Here is a 14,953-nt window from a genome sequence, read left to right as displayed (position 1 = left end):
AAAGAAGGAGTGGCCTATGTACAAATATTTTTTTAAATTAATAGCAAACAAGGGAAAGAGTATGAAAAGTTGTTGCAAAGTATGGATTAATTTTTGTATGGAACTGCTATTTGTAAGGATTTTGTGTCGGTGCCTGTGAGAGGCAGCAGCTATCTGTCTGCCTGGCTTTACATACACACAGCAGATGCTATTCTCAGAATCATTCTCCACATCCCTGTAGCACTATACCAAGCACATGGACTCTCATCTTGAGCAATGGCATAGATATTTCTAGTGGAAAACAAGTCAAGCCCTGGCTTCAAGTTTTAAATGAGCCAGAGACTTTCGTGCATGGAAACAAGCTGTCCAAGTACTTCTTGCCATCCAAGAGTGCATTTAAATAATCTTTTAAGACCTACCTGGCAAGAGCAATGTCCTTGCTCTTTCCTGCTTCAGAGATGCTCTATGGATGTGCATGGTTTTTTTAACTTTGAAAGCTCTATGCTGAGGAATAGGGAAGGGGAAATAAACAACAATTCTCTTGGCACAGATTAAAAATAAACACACCTTCTGCCAAAAGTTGTAGTTTAATTTTGGTCTCACTTAAAAAATAATCTTTACAGAACATTAAAATTCTACATTTTGTGTCCCTCAGGCAGCAATAAAGTATCAATTAATGTCAAGCTAAATAAAAAAAAAAACAAACAAACCATTTGTTTTTAATATCTAGAAATTAATAGCTAGAAATTAAAGTCTTCAACCCCTTAAGCTCTTGGCTTCAACCACAAGGACAGAGCTACTCTTCTTGCTGTCCAGGTCAGCAGTGGAGGCAGAACTCCAAGGACAAAATTTACTCAAGTATATTCTCCCTCGGGAACACGAATGTCACACGGCCACTGATGAACTGAGGCAGAAAGGGACCTCCAGAGATGATCTAGCTCTGCTGAGAGAAAGTCAGCTTGTTCAGGATCATGCCTTCTTACTGCTTTGCAAAAACCAGGTGGGTTTGACAGAGCAAACTATTTTGTGACTGAAGCACAGCACTAACCTAATAATTTAGAATTCAGAAACTTTTCAGAAAAAAAGAGATGGAATCAGTAGAAAAATGAACATGTTTTGGATACCCATAGTAAAACTAGTTTTGTAGTGTGGGGTTTTGTTTGTTTGTTTTAAAGAAAATGACCAGGAAGAGAGACAAGCAAAGTATTTCCTGTTGCCCAGACCTGGCATGCTGTGCAAGGTGACCTGAACCAGGCATGCCGGACTGTCTCACCCTCCTGGAGCTCTTCACTGACAGTCACTGACAGAGCATCTGCATCCTTGTTCATCTGCCTGAAGGAACCAAAGCCAAACGCCTCTTGATCTTTAATTGCTCCTCTCCCATTCCCTGCTTCTCTCATGACGCAGAGAACAACAGAACAGTGTTTCTCACTATTTGAATTAACCTAATTAGCGCAGTGAGACCCCAGGCCACACATGCTGTACAGATCTAAACAATATAATTACACAAATATTTTCATTTTCAGAATGTTTTTGTTTGTATGTTCCCCTTTTGCCTCAGTTTTCCTCAGATGAATTACTGAAAAACTCATCTGAGTGCCTATAGGACCCTTGGAGAAGGCTGGCTTTTGTTACTCAAATCTTACTTCCTCCTCTCCTGTTCTGTCTTTCAGTTCTTTCCTCCTTCCACATTTTAAACTCCTTTTTCCTTATTCTAGCTTCTTTAATTTGAGCTATTAAAATAAAAAAACCCTGCAATATGGTAACAGGAGAAAGAACAAAAAATAGTAGGTAGGCTTTTATTGTACTTAGTGACAAAAAGTAAAACTTCTTTTAAAAGGCTAAACTAAAAACAAGAGGGTTTTAATATTTCATTTCTATTAGAAAATGGGAAACTTTTAACAAAACCCTTCTGCAAAAAAATTTGAAAGACACTTTTGTAAGGGAAAAATCTTTTAACAGCAAATAAATGAAACCCCAAAGTAAGCTCTCATCTTAGAACTTTGGGAACAGGCCTTTTAGTAGTGCCTGTAGGGACAGCACAAGGGATAATGGTTTTCTACTAAAAGAGGGTAAACTCAGGCTACTTACAAGAAAGATTTTTTTTGCAATGAAGGTGGAACAGGAATGAGTTGCCCAGAGAGGTGGTAGATGGCCCATCCCTAGAAACATTCAAGGCCAGGCTGGACAGGGCTCTGAGCAACCCTGATCATGGCAGGAGAGTTGGACTAGATGAACTTGAAAGGTTCCCTCCAACCCAAAATATCCAGTATTTCTGTTTGTTCCTATTTACAAGACATCAGGTTGACCCCTTGTCCAGCACTATCAGCCCTACTGGAAAAGCTGATTAATAATTTTCAGCTGATCTCCAACTTCTAATTAGACTTCAGGACAAAAAAGCTCAGTTTCCTGCACTCTACCACAAATCAACAGAGTCCTGCTGAAAGAATTCCAGGTCAAATTCCCTGGATGCAAGTGAGGTGAATTATGGCAACCATAACACAGGCTCCAATAACAGTCTGAAATAAAAAAAAGCAAAACATCCCAACAGAAAACCCAACCACACTGCTGAACAAATAGCTAGGACAGATGAAACTGCGCAGACCCGCAGGGCTTCTCGCAGTCGCAACTTGGAAGTTGATGCCAGAAGTGCTGCTTAATGTACCTGGGCTACAAAAGCTGACAAAGCTACAAATGATGTGGCCAGGAAAGAATTTTAGAGGCAAAGTTGAGAGGAGTGCTTTAGCAGAGCTGCAGCTCTCCAGAGACATGAGCACTCCTGGCCATGCCAGTCCTCACAGGCCTCTCCAAGGGCACACAGTCATTCTGAGGACAATACAGAAGCTGAGTCCACAGCTGCCTTGACTTCCCTCAGGTTTGTCCTCGTGTGTCATCTCCAGCACTGTACTGGCAGAAATCTCCCCACAATTTGGAAGAAAGTGAAAGGGCTTTCCTTTTATCTCCATATTATCTCCATATTTCTCCAATCAGCAAAATTTTTCCTTGGTTCTAGGTTTCAGACTTTCTTTCTTTCACATTCTCTGCAGAACTGAAGCCAGTGTGAGATCCTCAGAGAAACCTCTCAGTGAATGATAGGAGTGCCCAGTAAGATAAAGCAGATGGGATTGAGAGCATAAATGAGTTTTGGGATCTGCTCCTACAGCTTCACAGCACATCCCTAGGGAGTTTCCACTGAGGCTGCAATGATGAACCTGCTGGTTTTGCATTCGCTCTCTTACAAGCTAATAATGAACCCTCAGAGTAGCAGATGACTTCAAAATATGTGGCAATTTCAAGGCCAGCCTGTGACAATATAGATATTTTCTTTAAATTAAAGCCAGATTCAGATAAAATAATTATGTAAAATGGGCAAGGACTGTTTTCTTAAGAAAAAGTGTATTTTAGTGATTTGTTTTTAAAGAAAATCAACACAAAACCCCCTGTTGTAAAGATCCTTATGGCTTAGCTCTACAGCTCTACCACCACAGTGGTGTTCACCCTTTCACAGAGGAATTTGTATTGAAGTTCTATCCTATTGATTTATCAAATATGCTTTGAGGCTGTAGAGTATGTTCTTATGTGCTGCACTTGAAGTTACATTGTCAGATTAGAGTAGTAATTTTCATTTCAGAGCAGTACTTTAGATACTGCTTTAGAACTCTAATTTTCTTATGAAATGAGAAACATTACTTTCTATAAATGCACATTTCAAATTCATTTTCTAGCTCGACTCCAACACACTAGGGCTTGTAAAAATCAAGTCTCCACCTGATTTTTAAAGTTTTTCATTCATTCACCATGAGAATTTTAGTAGCTGGCTGAGAACCAATTACTTTTTAAAATATGTGCTAATTTCTCATAATAATATTTTGTGGTGTTTATTATTATTTGTTGCTTGTTTGTTATTCTTTCACCTTGGTGAGACTCAAAATGAATCTGCTTCAAATGGAACCAACATTTCCTGACTCATAGTATTATTCTCTTCCCTGCACACACTGGAAAAAAAACCAAACCAGTGTTGAGATTGAGGAAGTCATAAATATATTAAGCAGAAAACTTGAAAGTAAAGAAGAGAGATCCACTCTGTCTAGTTAGCCCCAGTAATAGTTCCCCAAGACAGAAACTGAATTAGACTGGTACATGTTGTCCTACTTCAGAGCTTTCATCCCACCACCTCAAGGCCTTCTTTAGTAATGCCTTTGTTCCATCAGCACCTCAGGCTCTGGGATTCTCTAGATGTCTCTCTTGAAAAGTTGCTAGAAATCATATTTTTCCTGGAGGGATAAAGAAATCTGTGATTATTCCCAGTCTTTTCTAAAAGAAGGGCAAGAGAACATCAAACAATTCTACCAAACCGCAGGTTCAAAATAAATGAAGTATTTCTTTATACAACTCTCAGTCGTCTTAGTCAACTCATTACCTTGGACGTTACTTCTTTTAATATGCAGTTTAAAAGCATTTAACAAGCAGGAGGAGAAAAAATATTTTGAATGTTATTAAATGGAGTTATTTAAGTTTGTAGGTCCCTGAGACAGATGCTGCTGGTGGCAGGAAACACTGTTGCTGCTTGCCTGCCTCCCCCTATTTTTCCCTAAGCATCTGCTGCTGGCCACTCTAGGAACAGGACACTGGCATAAACCATCTGGTCTAATTAAAACCAAACAGACATACCCAAGGACTGAAATTACTATTCTAATTGAAATCCAGGAAAGACAGGATATGAACAGCCATTTGCTTGGCAGAATACAAGGAGCCCCCACATTAGCTGAAGTTGCTCATGGTTTTTTCCATACTATTCTTGCTGTGGGGCTCTCCACACATACCTTTAGCATTGACTGTCCAAACCCAATTCATTGCAGAGCTAAGGCATGTGTCAGGAGATCTTACCACACAGTTTGTGCAAAAACCAAAATTCTGCACAAAGTAGTGCAGAATTTTGTAGTAGTGGCTTGTAACAATATGCCTTAAAAAGGCAAATGTATATTCTAATAGTTTATAAAGCATTGAAAACAGCATTAAGAACAACTTGAGTAGTTGGACATTGTGGAACTGATTCTTAACACCAACATAAGATTGCACTTTCTGAACAGTAAACTTCACACTGGGGTGGTTATGATTCATGGCTGAAATGGATTTCCTAACAACAGAGAACTGGGAATGAAGCAGGGGAACCTCTGAGATTTCTTCACTTTCATATTTTTCCTTTCCAAACTGTGAAAGAGGGGAAAACAAATCAGAGGGTGGGTGGAGGGAGGGAGAGCAGAATAGAGTCAGCTTGACCAGCCAAGCTCTGCTGACAGAGCCAAGTATCATCCAGCATGTTATTGGCCAAAAAGCCTTACACTGCCAAACACTGACTGCACGACTTCTGCAATTGAGGTACATGTAGTTACAGCCACAACAGCCAGGCATAAATGCTGAAATAAACATAAACAAGGTATTGGTAGTACTACAGAAATAGCAACCCTGACAGAGTGAAACAGACATGAATGGCTTTAGATTAATAGGCTGAAAAGAAAAAAAAATGCTGGAGTGTTTTGCAATTTGAAATTCTTTGCATGTAACACTGCTGTTAATGCAAGCATATTGAGAAGGAAATTTTACTCTATAAAGAGCAAGATTAAAGAAGCTATTATCAAGAGCAAGATTAAGAAGCTATATCATCCATAGTTGTTTTTTTTCCCCTGTATGTACACACCTAAATGTAACAAAGTGATTCTCAAACTTCTGCTTGTGGGGCAGCGCTCTGGCTGTGAAAGGCCTTCCCAGAAAAGAAGCTGCCTATGATCTGTCACTGGAAATATCAGCACGGCACAAACATCCTTTGGAACAACAGCATAAACCCCATCACACGCTCTCTACTACTAACATGTTCACATGTACCCAGCTGGCAGTACTTTGAGGATTTATCCCACAGATAAGCAGTCAATAAAAAATCCATGTCTCACAAGTTTGTGAAGTCAGAAACTAAGATGTAGTGCTTCACAAAAAACATTAAATACACTTAAAATCTGAATGCATTTCTGAAGTACTGAAGCATGGCACAGAGAAAGCATGTGCCTGTTGGGAAATTTAGCTAACTAGACTGGAAAAGTACAAAGCCGTGGCTAATTCCAAGTTTTGCACCTGCTAGATAGTGTGTCCTTGGGCCTAACTGTAGTATGGTAACAAATAGTGAAAGAGACATGAGAAAAGAGAGATGTAACCCCCAAGGAATGAGGAAGAGTTAATGTTATAATTTAACCAATAGATTGCTTGGCTTACAGAATATTCATAAGCTTATTATTTGCTGTATAAGTGTTTGATGCTTTCTTCAATAAACTGGACCTGTGATGAACCACCTGGTGTCCTGGTCCCCTTCCTACGACAAGTGCCATGCAGCTAGATCCCATCCCTGAACCAGATCTGTCTGAAATATCACACTGACAGCTGACAGTGCTTCAGAACTGAGTTTTGCTCAGCGCAACAACAGCAGGCTTTTCTTAATATTTAATGAAAGCAAGACCTGCCTGCAAAAAAACACCCCCAATTTTTTTTTGCCCTTTTATACAGAAACGTGACCTTTATTTGTAGAAAGGAGACTTGACAACACTCTACAAATGAGCAGAATCCCTTCAGGGCTCACAGATGGAGCAAAAGCCAAACATTCACATAGAAGGGTTTGTACCACAACAGTGACGAGGGTCCTTTGAGGGTCTGTGAACTGCTATGGTGGTAAAGCTTTTTGTTCAAGGCATGAACACTGGCTTTTGGGTAGAACGTGTATCACAAGGCCCTGAAGATAATTGCTGCAGCATTTTAAGGTCTTTTAGTCTCTGATGGTCCAATTTGACTGTTTAGTCTTGCTTAAGTTGACTGCTGCTGTAGTGAGGTGAGCAAGACTCTGTCCACATAAAGCATGAAGCAACTAGCCTAAACCACTGATGAAAGGTCAACTGTGAAGCACAATGGACATAAATAAATTTTGAAGCTCCCTTTGACCTTGGCTCTTTAAGTCCAGAACACCCCTTACCTAATTACTGAACACCATTCATCCCTTGACAGGCATCGTTTTTGGAAGGATGATGAACTAGTCATGAAAAACAAGTCTTGAACCAGTCTTGAAACACAAGTCACCACTTACTCTGGGGTTGATGAAGTACTACTTTTCAGAGGTTCATCAGACTTCTTGCCTTGTATTTGGACCCTCTCCCACACAGGTATTTTTGTGAGAGGCCTTTAAAACGTACACTCCAATCCCTCCAATCTTACAGGTGTTGCAGGTAGGAGAGTATTTCCTTCAACGGCCAAAAAACCCCAAGAGTACTGGCAATCTCCAGAAGTTGTGAGGCTTTAAACAACCCTGTTCCAGAAAACAGACCTTCTAAATGGGCTCTAGTTCTTTATTCCTCTCTAAAACTGCTATTCAATTTAGGTGAGAAGCAACAAGCAAAATACCATAAACTCTTAATGCAAATCAACTAAAAACCCAAGGTTTAAAAGACATTACTAGTAAACAAAATATTTTAAATAATAGTTTGAAAACTAAAAAGATCAATTCTCCTATGTAAAATTATCTGTAGTTGCTTTCTCAGCTTTCATATTAATTATCATAATGAAAAATTAGTCCAAGAGAAAAAGTACCATCCCGGGGGAATGAAAAGCTTTCCAATTAGAAATGCTAGGCAAACACATTAGCCATTCTGCACTAACCACAACCACTGCCATTCTTAGTTTCAGAATTATGAGCCCCTGGAATATGTCCATCATTGCCATTTAGGCTGGCAATGCAATACAGTTGTGGATTAAAAAGTAATGAATAAGCTTTCAGGGTCACAAATTCTTCTTCAAATACTGGAAATTTTTGTTTACTCTAGACCATTTAACTAAGCTATAATTTGTGGGTTTAATGCCTCATGATTCACCAACACCAAGAAAGCCCACAAGAAATATAATTTTCAAAGAATTTCTTAAAAATGTGAGTGGAAAATCCCTGTTTGCTGCACAAGAGGTCTTTGACTCTGCTGTGGACAAGCATAAAAATCCACAAGCAGCTGTCATACAGACCACACTGGAATCACACTGAAAAGGTGCAGGCAGAAAGGTCTGGGCAAGCAGAGCTGCACTGACACTCTAAGGTGTCAATGTCCTTTCCCATTGACTAAGTTTTTAGCCACAACTTGGTAAGTTCCATTAAAGCAAGATGACACCACATACACACACAAAAAATTCATAATTTTCATACCTTATTCCAAAGCAAATAAACAGAAATAACATCACAAGTGAGTTACATCATCAGGAATAGTAAGGCAATGTGAAGTGCTTTGCATATTTTGTATTTTAAGACTAAAATTAGAATTAGAATTAGATTCCGCTTCAATAAGAAACTCTACTTTTATCCAGAAGTTCTTCACATGGGGACTCATGTCTTTAAGTAGAAAGAATGGAACAAAAGAAATGAAATGCTGGAGTCATCACTGATGTGGAAAGACAAAGAAATGCAACAAAGCAAACCAAATAAACACAACACCTACCCCTCAAATTAAAACAACATCATCAATTAAAAGTCTCCCTGGCTAAAAAAAATGAAAGACTGTAAACACTAGTTTGTATTTTGAGATTTAAAGAAAACTGATCATAAAAAGGAAATTGTACTGTTGTTACTATGTCAAAAGTAGAATTGCACTTGAAGACAAGTGTAGGAGAATAATTAAATACACGTATATAGAAAACTGTCACTGCCAATACTGCATTTTACCTATGAATCCATGATGTTCCCCAGTAACAGTAGATGCAAAACCTCTGTAGCAGTGAGTCTTACTTATAGGCCCAGTGTTTTCTAGACTGGCAGTTTGGGAGTTACCATGGGTCACAGAGCAGACTCAGTTATAAAGACTCACTGTTACAAAGATTAAGGCTTTAGTAGTGTGCATGCAGACCCTGCAGCTGGCTTTGGTTGTTTATGCTGTATATACTGAATTTGTTAGTACAGAGACTGCCTACATCTGATGTATGCCATTTGGGGTTTCTAGAGTTTTTACATCAGCAGGAATCCAGTACGACACAAAACTGAAAGCAGACCAATTCACAGAAAGTGTTAACCGACATGTTCCCCTGGGACAGGGATGAACTTGAGCTATAAAGCCTGCATTAAGAAACTGTAATCAGATTATAAATGTGAACATTTAATTATGTCACTGAAACTAGTTCAGATGCCAAAGTAGCCCAAAGTGGTTTTAAATGAGCATCAGGATGTCCTGATCAATTAGTAGTCCAAGGAAGTCTGGTAGTGATCATAAGACTGTTGAGAGCTGGCAGATTACTGGAGGTTGAGAAGGATAATACATCACATTTGATTATAGAGGTGAAGCCACAACCTTTCTGGATATCACCCACACAAAAAAAACCCCTCCAATCACTTTCAAAAAGCTTATGCCACCATTTCCCCAGGAGCTTATCTGCAATACCCGCCCTTTAAAATAGTACACCTCTTTCAACACCATGATATCACCAAAACATGGTGTCTGTCGAAGCACAGTGAAGACAAAGAGGTATTTCTAAGGGAAATGTTAATTTCAATTTTAAATCAGATGTTTTCCTGAAGTCTTTCTAGATGTATCAGACAGCTAAGTAAACTGTGGGCAACTATGCTTACATAAACTGTGGGCAATTATGCTTACATCCAGTGAATGAATTTGTTTCTAGCAAAAAGCATCCGGATTGAAAAAATGGTTTCTCTATTCTTTTCTTGGTAGCTGATCATGTTTCCAGAAGAAGATAAAATCTTGCAAACCCTAAACTTGACTGCAAATTCTCACCACATGTTTAAGTCCACAAAGGCAAGAGAGAGGCATATGTATCCATTTTACATTTGCTTTCCTGAGACATATTCATAAAGTTAAAAAAATTATCATCTCCTTGACTTCGGGGTGGCACCAGATACCTATCTCTGTGCTGATGTGCTGCAAACTCAGAGAGCTACTGACACAGAATGAGGAGACAAAGTGCACTGTGCTGCAGCTGTATGGTACTTTATACCTATAAACTGCATTATGCACTCCCTTCCCTCCCCACTGTACAGGAGCAGAATTTTGTTTTAGTCATTTTGAGAGGATTATTTTTGCTTAAAGATACAGAAAAGTAAACTAACTGGAAACAAATATATGTCACACAAGATTTCAGAAACAGGAACACCACCTACTTCTACTGTGTCTTTCAAAATGCCAGGCTCAAGGCCTGTTTCACTGCTTGCCCATCCTGTTCACCCTCAAAAACTCACCATGGGACACTACCAGGACAATCAGGCTGCCACACCTAAGAAAAGATCTCAAGTACAGTCTGTGCCTTACAGTACACTGAAGAATATCTCCTGTGGGGCAGCAGATCACAGGGAGGCTCCAATATGCCCTCTCTCATCCATTTTTCAGTGACTTGATGCCAACAGATAGGACCACATCTGCTTTTTCCTGAAGAGGTTTGCACAAGAGTTTCCATTTCATGAACAAGATGAAGCCAAGCTGCTTACCAAGACAAATGGACAGATGGAACCAGGATCTGGGCTCCTCCAAACTAGCCCAAATACAGTATAGACACAGGCAAAATATCAAATCACTTTTGTTATTGGTCTTGCTTTTATTATAGGACAGAGATTTTGTTTCTTATCTCCTTATCTTGTATTCCTGATGATAAAATCCCCTTAGGTACGTTAAAATTATTTTCTGACATGTCATATTCAAAATAAGGTTGTATTAAGAGCATGAAACATTTCACACTTTTCTCAAAAGTGTTACAGATTCTTCACAGAATGCAGCTTCAGATTTGAAGTTATATCTTCCTTTCCAAAGCATTTCTATTCATGATCTATACACAATATTAATAAAAGAAGAGCTCTAAAAGAGACAGCTTTTGCTGTGTAGAAGATTTCATTCAAAGCTGTTACTGCTTCAGAAAAATGTTTTTAGTTGTAAAATACAAAATATGGATTAACACAAAGTAGATAAACACATCATTTGTAGACCACAGGACACACAAACTGAAGCTGATGTTCACCTAACAAATTGGTTACGTGACAAAACACATTCAGTCTCTTAATTTCCATGTTTGACATAAGATAAGGATATGCCTTTGAACATTCTCAAAAAGTCACCATATGCTGAGAGGTCAGTGTGGTTTCAGCATGATGTAGATGCTGATGCACTGCAGATGGCAGCAGCAATGCCTCTGCCTGCATGATAATCAGAAGAGAATTTCAGACAACAGCAGGAGTGAATCAGAACTTAGAATAAAAAGGCCAGATTCTGCCAAAAACCATGGTATAGGTACATGCATGTGATTGTTTATGGGGGGAAAAAAAGGGCAGTTTCAGACAAATTTAATGTAAAATTCTACTTTGATAGGCATCCACACTATATTAAGTTGTTCAAATCTTATACTGTTAGGAGTATTTTGAATCTACGACAATCTTACTGCTGACTAGAAGTTATGTTAAATGCAAAGAGATTCCCCTGCAGTTGCACATCTTAAAGTCACTTCCTATAACATGCAAATATACAGAATCTATATTACATTATGCTGGCCTCAGTCAAACTTTCTGCATAAAAGCTAACCTGATGCATCTACAAGTCTTTTTCTCTCCAGACATTATAAAGAAGTTCTGCAAAGCCTGAGGTTACCTGAATAACTCAGAGACATTAAAAAAATTGTTTTTCCTAAAAGCCAACAACTTCTAAGCTATGTTTATGTTGGGACAACATTGCTAAGACTCAGCAAGAGGCAAACATTCTGGGTTTATTTTTGTCCTTACTGAAAATCTATGCCTTGGGGTATTGTTTGCACAGACCTAGGCATCCACATTCATATTATTCACCAATCTTTCTACCACTGAATTTTCTCATCAAATCTCAGAATCTGTGCATAATCCTGAACCTACTACCTGGTATAAGTCTTTCCATGTGGATCAAGGAGATAAGATTCCACTTCCTGATTGTAACCAACTGTATCTAAGGATCTGTAAGATCAACCCCCAGACATGTACACAAAGTTGTTGATATGATTTCTTTCCAAGAAATAATTGACTTTTGGCTTGCAAAGTGCCTGGTATATAGAAGAGGGCCCAAGTTTGTCATGACTATGGGTTTTATTTCTTTTAACATATATTTATCATATATTACATTTTTATCACTATGATCTTTGTTACTGCTACACTTTGCTTTGCTTTCCCTAGCTTTCCATACACAGGAACAAGAGAGCTGGGACATGGGATTTCTGAACCAGAATAGCAAATGTCTCAGAGTATGTTCTTTCACACCAAGACAAAGTGAACTGAAATTTAATGTCTGACTATTTGGGGAAAATGGTTTAGAGAAGTTTGCTCTCCATGGCTTGCAGGCAGGTCCTGGCTCCAAACACCCTTAATGTGTCTATTTTACCAACCATAGTTTAATCTTACTGCTGAGTTACTGCATAGCACATGAGGAAGACAGGTCAAACTCCTACACTAGCATTAGAGAATCCAGGATCTAAACCCACTACAATATAAGGGGCTGTCATACCACTTCAGGATTTCTTCTTCCATGAATCCACTACACTTCTGCTCTTCCTTTTTCAAGTTAAAGAAAGTGATTCAGTGAAAAAATGCCATGTAACCTCGGCTGAAGGCAGATGTATACATTCAAAGTGACTGTGTTTTACTTCTCATTTATTTAATACAGCAAATGCCAACTGCAGACATCATAAACTGTCTGAAGCTCATCCTGCAAGTTCATTTCAGTTTTGCAGTTGGTTTTCTACTGCCTGGTACTCAGAAATTCAGATTATTGTCTTGTAGTTTTGCTTCTCCTCCCTCTGAATGCAGAGCAAAGTGCATCACCATTTGTTTACAACCCAGCTGTGCTCCTATAAATCCACTGCTCACATAGGCGTTAGCCAGAAGACACCCGCAGTCTTACAGCACTGGGATACTAAATCAAAAACCTATGCCCTAGTTCAGCAAAGCACTTCCTTAAACAATACCAAGCCAGTAAGATTATAACTTCACTGCAAAGGGCTGCAAATACTCATTTGCTTCCCATAAAATTCAGTCTGCTTTGGATCTAGTCCTAGACATTTGCTGGAAGGTGTTATTAAATAAAATGAGAGGAAAGGCAGGCAAATAATATTTTGATTTCTAAGAAATCACTGGTTGTTACATCTGTCTCATCAGATACTTGAGCAGCAGTCACAGGGGGACCACACAGCACACCCACTAACCCACTTTCTGGCCCACTAGCTTTAAAGTGTAATTATTTAGTCTATTTTGGTTCTCACCTTGAATTACTATTTTAATTATGCAGACAAGGTAATAACCTCAAGTTTACAGGTATTGGTATCTGTAACTTATATACACTGTGACTCGAAGTTTTGAACTGTTATGAAATAAAAGCCAGAAATTTTAAGTGAATAAATAAAATAAAAAAAGAAGTGAGCTCTGGTAAACAATTAAAATAACTTCCTATAACAGCTGTGTATTGCCACTCACTTCCTTTGTGCACAGCTTTTGGGAAATATTTCACAAAGTGTTTTTCATTTTATACAACAATGCAATCTGATGGCATGTATGGGATAAAGCAGTTGATAAATCACATGTATTTTTACCAGGCTGTGCTGGAGATTGTTTTTGGTACAGATAATAGATGCTACAATAAGACAACTGAGCAAACAGGTTTGCTGGCTGAATGGTGAGCAAATTCATTCTGAGGGACTCTGTTTACCTACAAATGTCCCATATTACCTTGGGCAAGCTAAATTCAGCTCCCCACTGAAGTAGTCCAAAACCAAATGTAAATTATGACATGATGCCCATGACTGCATGATCCTTTCTGGAACGCTTATCAGTGATTCAGAAACTGTCCTCCATAACTGATAAGAAATGGGACAGAGTTCAAAAGTGCTTGATGTAATGCAGCAGTGTGTTAGGGCTCCAGTACTCTGAATGACTCTCATTAATGAGAAGCAGAAAGTGAATGACACATGCCTTGAAAATCCCAAGAATTAGGAATAAGAAATAAGCCACAAATATTTCTCTCAGTCACATATTTTCCTTTTCTGTTTTTTTTTTCAAGTCCTGATGTTCAAATTCAATAGTTTCTATATTTTGCTAAAATCTGGAAGCCACAGCTGAGGATTATGTGTCTAACCACAGTCTCACTGGACTGAAAAAGTAATCTGTAACTCCATTTTACGCTCAAGTTGGAGAAAATTCTACATAAATGATGCATTCTAGCTAATTAAGATGCTTCTTAATTTTCAGAGCAATAAGCAAGTACCTTTACAACTTCCAGTATAACTTCTTTTCACCTCACGTTTGTCAGGTTAATTAACAAACATGAATCAAGATGCTCTTCCTAAAGAATGAGCTCTGAGATCTATTCTCTCCTGTACAGGTATCTCAAGACATTCCCTCTGTTTCTACCTAGAATTCCTGTTGGGGAAAAATATAAGGATTTTGGCTGTTGCCCTGTGATTTCTGGAAGTCCAGGAGCGTCCGGGAGCTGGCTCAGAGCTTCAGTCTCACATGATGAATTAGTCTGCAAGTGGACGGCAAATCCAATGCATCCCAAATATGATCAGCCTCTGCATGTGCACAGCCTATATGCAGAGGAGATGCTGCATGCCTAGAAGCCCCAGATACCTGCCCCATCTCATCCAGAATGGAGATGGGAATATCTCTAATAGACAAAGTTTGTCCAGATGGTCTAGTAACTATGCCTACCACAGATCTGGAAACTCTCATATACTTGCAGCTCCTCAGCCTCACCTGAGCTTTCTTCTGCCTGGAAGAAAACACAGTGCTTCCCCAGAATAAAGGCTGAAGCCTCTTTTCAAGAGACATAAAGCACTTTCCATACTACAAATCTGAAAGGAAGGAGCCTGACAGTACTTCAAGCCAATTTGGTTCGGGCCCCAACAGGGTTCGCTGCAGTCAGCTCAGAGTTTGAGAAAAATTTTCCAACACTCG

At 38.9% G+C, this 14,953-nt stretch overlaps 1 protein-coding gene across 2 annotated transcripts in view; it reads right to left on the bottom strand.

The window, feature by feature from the left end:
• The window catches only part of ME3 (malic enzyme 3), a 117,262-nt gene that overhangs the window by 89,238 nt on the left and 13,071 nt on the right, over nucleotides 1-14,953 (bottom strand). The window lies entirely within an intron of this gene.

The sequence above is a fragment of the Melospiza georgiana genome, chromosome 2, assembly GCF_028018845.1.
Source record: "Melospiza georgiana isolate bMelGeo1 chromosome 2, bMelGeo1.pri, whole genome shotgun sequence".
Taxonomy (NCBI): Eukaryota; Metazoa; Chordata; class Aves; order Passeriformes; family Passerellidae; genus Melospiza; species Melospiza georgiana.
This window is presented reverse-complemented; position numbering and strand designations above follow the sequence as displayed.